Below are 9892 nucleotides of genomic sequence, written 5' to 3' on the forward strand. Positions count from 1 at the left end.
GCTTTTTCAATAGCTATGACTAAGGCCATGTAAGCCAGAAACCTGTCAACAGTTGCTTTTATGTACTGGAACTTTTTCAATAGCTGTGAAAAGGGCCATGTAAGCCAGAAATATGCCAAAGCTTGCTTTTATGTACCAGAGCTTTTTCAATAGCTGTGATTATGGCCGTGTAAGCCGTAAAATTTGTGTCAACAGTTGCTTTTATGTACTAGAGCTTTTTCAATAGCTAGGACTAAGGCAATGTACGCCAGAAATGTGTTGACAGCTGCTTTTGTGCACTGGAGCTTTTTAATAGCTATGACTAAGATTGTGCAAGCCAAAAACATGTCAATGGTTGCTTTTATATACAGAAGCTTTTTCATTAAAGGATAGTTGGGAGGTTACCCTGGAGTGCTTTTTGATTTCATCCTATCCATTACCTCTGAAGAAGGCTTTATTCCATGCACTGGGTGTAGGATTTAAGTTGTGATACAAGGGTGAACTGTAGACTTTCTTGCTTTGACGGTTTTTCTTAGAGGACTCAACCACAATTGTGCAAAGCTAATTCCCCTCCTATGTCAACCAATGCTAGTTATACATTAACAAACTGCTTGAAGCATTTTACTTGACCTGATAAACTGGGGATATTTTCCCATGTTCAGCTGTAGGCCATCAGTTGCATTGTGTGAGCCCAGACTTTCGAGAGTTAAAGCATCTGAACATACACGAAAAAGGCTTGAAACAGTGGCCGGAGCTCATGTGAATTAGCTAATTCTCACCTTGGATATGGAAGATTCTGCAGTAGGGAACATGGAGAGAGATGATGGCAAATTAGAATCCATCTTCAGAATAACAGACAGAGGTGAGACATCCACCTTCTGCTATATTATCCATTTTCTTCTAGGTGCAAAAACAACCACCTTATTTGTCCGAGGACCACAAACCGGTCTGATAAGAGGAAGGCTGGTAACGTTTTAGACAGAGATAGTTTATTTCTTCTGCTATGAGATCACATTTTAAAAGTCAGTCTACCAGTATTAAATCCTGACACAATTGTTAGTGTAACACTTTCCTACTTAGGCTGCTTGGTAAATTTATTGTAGCACCCTCCTAGGTAGGTGGTAGAAGAGAGTATTGATTTTGGGTCTTTCTGCTTACCAGAGAGATTGCCAGGTAAATTTAGATTGCTCTCTGCCTACCAGAGAGCAAGATCCATTGGAAGGCTCTGCTCATGGTGCTCAGGGGCGGCTCAGCTTGTCTGAAATGTTTCACCCTGGTCCAGTACGGAGGCATATTGGACAGTGGGAGGAAACCTGACAAGTGATGGCACAGGCATTGTTACAGCCCTGGTGATTGGCAGAGGAAAGTGCCTACGTGTATGCTGGGTGACTGTATAAATACCAAGGGCACATGTGCTCGGGGTCTTCGGCTGGGGAGCCCTCCTTTGTAGAAGCTGCCATGTGGCCTTGGGTAGTGAACCTGAGGGCCTGAAAGTCAGATAGGAGTTGAACCCAAAGTCCTGCAAAGCTGACTGGAAGGGAGACACTGGAAAGGATCTGATTCTGCTTATGGTGAGTACAAATCTATGTCATGGGGCCTTTCATGCAAGGGCCATCCGTTCAGTGGAAGAGTCAATGGACAGGTGTCAGTAAAGTGGATGCTAGAAAGTGTCCTGAAGATAAAGTAGTTGCTTCAAGTCTGCTGCTAGAGATAGCAAGACTTAATTCTTCCATAGAAGTGGCAGTATGGTAAAAGCAGTGAGTCTGCTTCCACAAATAATCTGGTGAGGCTAATTGAGAGTTGTCCTTATCCACTGTGAATAGTTCAGTTGGAGTATCCCACTATTCCCTTCTCCTACCCAAGTTCCGCAATAAATATCAAACCAAATACCCTGGACTGTTTATTGAGTAACGAGCAAACGGGAGTAAGGATGGATGTGTGAAAAGTCCCCTAGTGACTGTCTGTTGGTAATCAGAGAGAGACCCAAGAAGTCATCACACAACAAGCCCTACAGGGAGAGTGCTACATTAGTTCTTGGCTCTAGCTGTAGCCAGAGAAGCAGTTATTGTTTAGTCTGGTCAGTCCATTAGTATTATATTCTGACAATTGTTTGTTAGTTTTCTTTGAAAGCCTCAATAAGAGGACTCCCCTTGAACAAAAACCTTCAGGTTTGCAGTTCCCTATCCATATTAATTAAAGCTCATATTCCCCACAGGTCTGGACAGGTGCTTCAAGGCAGGGCCACAAAAATGGTGGCCTCTCACCCAAAGAACCAAGAAGTGCTGGTGGTCACCAGGGTCCTTCCCACTGGAAAACGAACCGGAATGTTTAGGTAGACTGGACAGGTCACCTATCTGCCATTAGAGCAGTAAGTAAATTGTATTCCCTAATGAAAAAAAATGTGTAGTGGAACAGTAACAGTAGAAGAGGAACAGGAATGTTTGGGTAGGCTGCAAAGTTTACCTACCTGCCCCTGTGTAACGCTCCTGCGTTTTTTGTTAGTGAATGGATTTGCAGCTGCAGAATTATTACACTCAGTTGTCATGTAGAGAATGTGTTGAACAACATATCCAACTCTCAGGACTTCATCACTGTGTACAGCCTGTTATGCAAATATACATACACTCAATATGATGTTCCTGGAGTGATAGAATGTATATGATAGAATAAAGGGGAGAGACAGGCAATAGAATGGTGAGCACTTAGTAGTAGTATTCAGGAGAGTGGTAGGTGATGATAGTATGCAGAGAGAGTAACCTAGTGCAATGATAGGTGATGGTAGTCCCAAGAGCTAGCAATCTATGCAGATGATAGAAATAGCTTAGATAGTAATAGTCCCTTTAGTATGCAGTAGTAGATAGTGAAAGTTAGGTTGAGGAAGAAATCCCCTGCGGGGTACTTATCACTAGATGAGTTAGTAGTAGCAAGGTCCAAGAGTAATGGAGTAATCCGGTAGCGAGATACTGGATCGGTAGCGAGGTTCCGGTCTTGTTCAGGCAAGGGGAATAGCTTGAAGCTCCGGCAGCATTGGACAAGACAAGGCAACATGCAGTTTGAACGAGCAATGAGTGAGAGAAAGTCGGCGATTGAAATAGCCGCTCATAGCGGCGCCCGGCGATGACGTCATTGCCCTTAAAGGTGTATGCGTTCCATTTGGATAGCAAGATGGGACGCAATATTAAGAGAGAAATGTGGAAATAAGGGTACCAGAGGTACCAGAACATTACAGTACCCCCCTTAAGGCCGGCTCCGGAAGGCCTCTAGAACTGTTTTTTCCGGGTATTTCGAGTGGAAATTGCGAATCAGTCTAGGGGCATGTATATCGGAGGTATCCAGCCAGGTGTCGTCTTGGGGCCCATAGTTCTTCCATCGTACTAGATATTGGAGTCTTCTTCTATGGATACGAGAATCCAGAATCTCCTTTATCTCAAATTCTTCTCCGCCTTCAACTTGTACAGGAGGTGGAGGTGAGATGGTAGGCCTTATTCCTTGGTTAGGAACATGGGGCTTTAGTAGAGACACATGGAAGATGGGATGTATCTTGAGGTCTGTTGGTAATGTGAGTTGTACTGCAGCTTTTCCAATAAGCTTCTTTATTGGGAAAGGTCCCAGGAATAAAGGTCCAAGTTTTTTACTAGGGATCTTTAATCTCAAATTTTTTGTAGAAAGCCAAACAAGATCCCCAATGGCATATTGGGGAGAGGGTTTTCTATGAAGGTCGTAGTACCTCTTTTGTTGGCTATGGGCATGTGAGATGGTGGTGTTGAGTAAACCCAGGGAATCCTTTATTTGGGTAAGATAATCAGAGGCCACTGGATTACTTGATGGCAAGATACGTGGTGGAAGAAGTGTGGGATGAAACCCATAGTTTAAGTAGAATGGACTTTGTTTAGTAGTGCTGTGGGTCGCATTGTTATAGGCGAATTCCGCCAGCGGGAGGAGGTCCACCCAATCGTCCTGTAGATATGAAGTATAGCAACGTAGATATTGCTCAATGCACTGGTTGACTCTTTCTGTCTGTCCGTTGGTCTGAGGGTGGTAAGGAGAAGTAAGTTTTCGCTCTATTCGTAGAATCTGACATAGAGCTTGCCAAAACTTTGAGATAAACTGTGAACCACGGTCAGACAGAAGTGTTTTTGGAATACCATGTAACTTAAAAGACATGTTTCACAAGTAATTCCGCTGTTTGCTTGGATGAAGGTAGTCTTCGGATAGGAATGAAATGTGCCATCTTGGTCAGATGGTCCACTGACACTAAAATGGTGTTGAATCCTTTGGAAGGTGGTAGTTCTACTATAAAGTCTAAGGACACCACTTCCCATGGAACCTGGGGTATTGGTAAACTACAAAGTAGACCAGATGGTTTTGTAGTGTCAATTTTGGACCTTGCACAGATGTCACAAGATGAAACGAACTTTTGTACGGTCGTCTTCATGTCAGGCCACCAAAATTGCCTAGTAAGTAAATTGAATGTTTTAGTCATACCCATATGTCCTGCCATAGGTACATCATGCGACAATTCCAAGATCTTGGTTCGCATAGTAGGGGGTATGTATAGTTTATCGTTGTAATAGAGGAAGCCTTCTGCATCAGCATTTAGTTGTGGTGGAGGTGAATCCAGTCCTATGCTGTGCAAAATCTCTTCCTTCAGGGAACGGACAACACCGACAATACGTTCATAGGGTATTATAGGAACTGAGGGAACCTCGGCGTAGCTATCTTCGGTTAATCGTGAAAGCGCATCTGCTTTTTTATTTTTGTCTGCAGGTGTATAGGTCACTAGAAAATTAAATCTCAAAAAGAATAATGACCATCGTACCTGCCGGTGGGAAAGAGTTCTATTAGTCTGAAGGTATTGAAGGTTTTTGTGATCTGTGTATATAAGGATTGGCAATCGAGTACCCTCAAGTAGGTGTCGCCAATTCTCTAATGCCAGTTTTATGGCTAGTAACTCTTTTTCACCCACTGGGTAATTCACCTCGGGGCTGCTTAGTGACTTTGAGAAGAAAGCAACTGGGTGAAGTGGTGAAGTGTTTGTTGGTCGTTGGGAGAGAACTGCTCCTACTGCCATATTTGACGCATCTACCTCCAAAATATATTGAAGGGATGGGTTTGGATGGCGTAGTATGGGAGCAGAAGTAAAGCTTGATTTCAACAAGCAGAAAGCTCCATTTGCTTCTTCTGACCATTTGAATTGTTTTTTTGTACTTGTGGGTTGTGTGAGAGGTCTCACAATAGCAGAGAAGTTCTTGATGAACTTTCTATAGTAGTTAGAGAATCCGAGGAATCTTTGTAATGCTTTGCGAGTTGTTGACACAGGCCAATCTAGAATACAGGATATTTTGCTCATGTCCATTTTGATTCCATTTTTGGATATAATGTATCCTAGGAATAGTACTTCCTCTTTATGAAATAAACATTTTTTTAATTTAACATATAAATTATGTGCAAGTAGTCTTGACAACGCGAGTCTTACATGTTTTATGTGTTCAGATAAGGAATGAGAATAAATAAGTATATCGTCCAGATATACTACAACACAAACATCAAGCAAGTCTCTGAATATGTCATTTATAAATCGTTGGAAGGCTGCGGGAGCATTACACAACCCAAATGGCATCGCGATGTACTCAAACAGTCCGTATCTGGTTCTGAATGCTGTCTTCCATTCATCCCCGTCACGGATTCAAATTAAGTTGTATGCCCCTTTTAGGTCCAATTTAGAAAAGTAGGAAGCTCCGCGCACCTGTTCTATAAGTTCAGGAATAAGAGGTAAAGGATAACGATCCTTTATTGTAATGGTATTTAATTGTCTGAAATCAATAATAGGCCTAAGACTAGAATCCTTATTGCGGACAAAGAAGAGTCCTGCAGCAGTGGAGGAAGTAGAAGGTCTGATGAATCCTTTCGCCAAATTTTCATCCAAGTATTCCTTGAGATGAGAGAGTTCATCCTGTGAAAGAGGATAAACGTGACCGAAAGGCAATTTGCTATTAGGGAGTAGATCGATACAACAATCATAGTCCCTATGGGGAGGCAACACTTGAGCGTTTTTCTCAAGGAAGACTTCCGACAAATCCTGATAACATATTGGTATAATCTCATCCGACACCACAGACAGGATCCTTCCATGTGATGAGAGATTACACGTGGTTTCGCAGTAGTGAGAAGAGAAGGTTAGAGTTCTTGTTTTCCAATCGATGATTGGTTGATGTATGTGTAACCAGGGAAGTCCCAAAATAATGGGAAAATGTGGTGAGGTCAGTACATCAAAAGTGGTGGTCTCCACATGAGACCCGTCAGCAGTGACAAGGAGTGCCTGTGTCTGATTAGTGATGGGACCAGAGGATAACGGAATACCGTTAATGAAACTAACAGAGACAGGTTTAAGTTTTGAAATAATAGGTATTTTATTTAAGGTAACAAAACAAGTATCAATGTAGTTCCCACAAGATCCTGTGTCGACCATAGCCTTGGTGGTGATCCTAGTTTGGTCCCACTGTAATGTCAAATGAATAAAGAGATAGGGATTAGAAAAGGAAGTTGTTAGTCCCCCTAGCAAGACATTTGAACACTCACCCTCTTTTTTGCGGACAAGGGGACAGCCGTTTATCAAATGATCCGGGGATGCGCAGTACATGCAGAGATGTAGGGTCAACAGACGACATCCGAGAAGGACTGGACAATGGCAATCCCATCTTCTCAGCCTTTCTTTCTCGCAGTCGTCTGTCAATATTGATACTGGTCTGCAGGGCTGCCGCTAGAAATCCCAGGGCCCCATACAGCCTACCTGACAGGCCCCCCATTCAGCCGGTGGAGGAAGAGGCAGACAGTGCATCGCTCTGTCATTGATCCCTCTCCCCACCAATCCTCCTGCTGCCTGGGCCCCCCTATGTGCCGGGCCCCATACAGGAGTACTGGCTGTACCCCCCTTATGGCGGCCCTGCTGGTCTGTATCAGGCCATCCAAGGTGTCAGGTAAATCCGCTCAGGCGAGCTCGTCTTTAACGGCTTCTGATAGGCCGAGTCTGAACTGCGTTCGCAAGGATGTGTCATTCCACCCTGAATCAAGGGACCATCTTTTGAAATCTGCCACGAAGTCCTCAACAGGTCTCCTTCCTTGTTTTAAAGCCCTCAATTGGGTATCAGCAGTACTCTGCCTATTGGGGTCTTCATATAAACTAGCGAGTTGCGCTAGGAATAAAGGATAGGAGTTAAGAAGTGGGTCATCTTTCTCAAAGAGAGAGTCTGCCCAGGCCCGGGGATCACCCGTCAGATAGGAAATAGTGGTACAGACTTTGATTTGGTCGGTGGGGTAGGTATGAGGTTTCAACAAGAATAGCAATCGACATGCGTTTTTAAATTCACGAAATTTACTCCGATCACCAGTAAACACTAGAGGAGGGTTTATCTAAGGCTCACGGGGCTGAGCAGCAGAGAGCTGCGCAAGACGGCCAACCTGCTGTCTTAAAGCCTGATTTTCGTTTTTTACCTCTGTAAGAGCAAGCATCAATGCATCTACTTGTTGTTTTAATTGCATTACTTGAGTGGGTAATTCTGCTGAATCCATATTTTTTCAGGCTCGTTCAATCTGTAACGCTCATGCGTTTTTTGTTAGTGAATGGATTTGCAGCTGCAGAATTATTACACTCAGTAGTCATGTAGAGAATGTGTTGAACAACATATCCAACTCTCAGGACTTCATCACTGTGTACAGCCTGTTATGCAAATATACATACACTCAATATGATGTTCCTGGAGTGATAGAATGTATATGATAGAATAGAGGTGAGAGACAGGTAATAGAATGGTGAGCACTTAGTAGTAGTATTCAGGAGAGTGGTAGGTGATGATAGTATGCAGAGAGAGTAACCTAGTGCAATGATAGGTGATGGTAGTCCCAAGAGCTAGCAATCTATGCAGATGATAGAAATAGCTTAGATAGTAATAGTCCCTTTAGTATGCAGTAGTAGATAGTGAAAGTTAGGTTGAGGAAGGAATCCCCTGCGGGGTACTTATCACTAGATGAGTTAGTAGTAGCAAGGTCCAAGAGTAATGGAGTAATCCGGTAGCGAGATACTGGATCGGTAGCGAGGTTCTGGTCTTGTTCAGGCAAGGGGAATAGCTTGAAGCTCCGGCAGCATTGGACAAGACAAGGCAACATGCGGTTTGAACGAGCAATGAGTGAGAGAAAGCCGGCGATTGAAATAGCCGCTCATATCGGCGCCCGGCGATGACGTCATTGCCCTTAAAGGTGTATGCGTTCCATTTGGATAGCAAGATGGGACGCAATATTAAGAGAGAAATGTGGAAATAAGGGTACCAGAGGTACCAGAACATTACACCCTGGAGCAAAGTAAGTTTAATTCTGACAAAAAAAAAAAATTGTAGTGGAGCCAAGGCCTCATTTCAGGTGGATTTTATGGAAAAGAAGACCTCTAGAGAGTTCTGGTTGGGCTGGAAGTTAATATCCTCAAGTCGGAGTGGAGGTACAGCCTAGATAATGGGTACCCAGCTAGTGACCTGCAGCAAAGCCTATCATAGCTTCAGGGCCGGCGCTTCCGCTAGGCAAACTAGGCACTGCCACCTAGGGGCGGACTGTTGCCTAGGGTAGGGTGACCAGATGTCCCTGCTATAGGTTCCGCTGAGCCTATTGGGCTGCCTCCAGAAGGGAAGGGGGGGGCGAGGGCGAGCGCCGCCTGATTAAACATAGCAGGGCGCTTCTGCTTACTCGGAGTGGCCGCTGTAATGTGAAGTCCCGCTTCCTGGACTGCCGCCAACCTATGATAGACAGCACACTGGTGATGTCTATCATAGGCGCCGGTCCAGGAAGCGGGACTTCACATTACAGCGGCAGCGCTGGTTAAGCAGAAGAACTCTGCTCTGTGTAATCAGATGGCGCTCTAATCCCTATGCACTGGTCACTCTGCATTGATGGGGGCACTGATTACTGGTCACTGTGCATTGATGGGGGCACTGGTCACTCTGCATTGATGGGGGCACTGGTCACTGATCCCTCTGCATTGATGAGGGAACTGATCACTGGTCTCTGGTCACTCTGCATTGATGGGGCACTGGTCACTCCGCATTGATGGGGACACTGGTTACTGGTCACTCTGCATTGATGGGGCACTGGTCACATTTGACTAAGGACCACATACCGGTATGATAAGCGGAAGGAAGCTGATGTTTAAGACAGAGATAGTTTAATTTCATCTGCTAAGAGATCATTTTAAAAGTCAGTCTACCAGTATTAAATCCTGACACAATTGTTAGTGTAGCACCTTCCTAGTTAACCTACTTGGTAAATTTCGTTTTTGGCTCTTGCTGTAGCCAGAGAAGCAGTGATTGTTAGGTCTGGTCTGTTCAGGGCTTTATAGGCTGGGAGTTTGATTGCTTCCCTCTGCCTCTAGAGGAAGTTTCTGGAGCTTAGAGAGGTAAAATTCAAATATTAGGCCTGTATATTGACAAGGACCTAGCAAATCCCTGGGGAGGTGTGCCCAGTTAGAGCAGTTAAAATGTGGACCTCCCTCCCCAGGAAGTGTTACTGAGAGTGTCAACAACTTCAAAAAGCTTTTAGATGTCTTCTTCAGACAGCAGAATATTCAGAGCTATGGGAATTGTTAGAGAATAGAAATCAAAATACACATACACACACATTGGTTAAACTCAGTGGGCCGGTGTTTTTTTTAAACTATGTAGCTAAGTATGAAGCTTCTTACAGAGGTTGAAAAAAGATACATGTTCATCAACTGCAAACAAAATAAAAGAAATAAAAGAAAAACACATTGCATCCTCAAAAATCTACACTACATTTGATCAAGGGAAATGCAATTTCTTTTTTGGGGTGGTGTTTTTTTGTTGTTGCTATTTTTGGTGGTGGTTTTGGTGGTGGGGTGTGGTAGTGGTGGTTG

The sequence above is a fragment of the Pelophylax lessonae genome (genome assembly GCF_965119305.1).
Source record: "Pelophylax lessonae genome assembly, chromosome: 3".
In the NCBI taxonomy this organism is placed as follows: domain Eukaryota; kingdom Metazoa; phylum Chordata; class Amphibia; order Anura; family Ranidae; genus Pelophylax; species Pelophylax lessonae.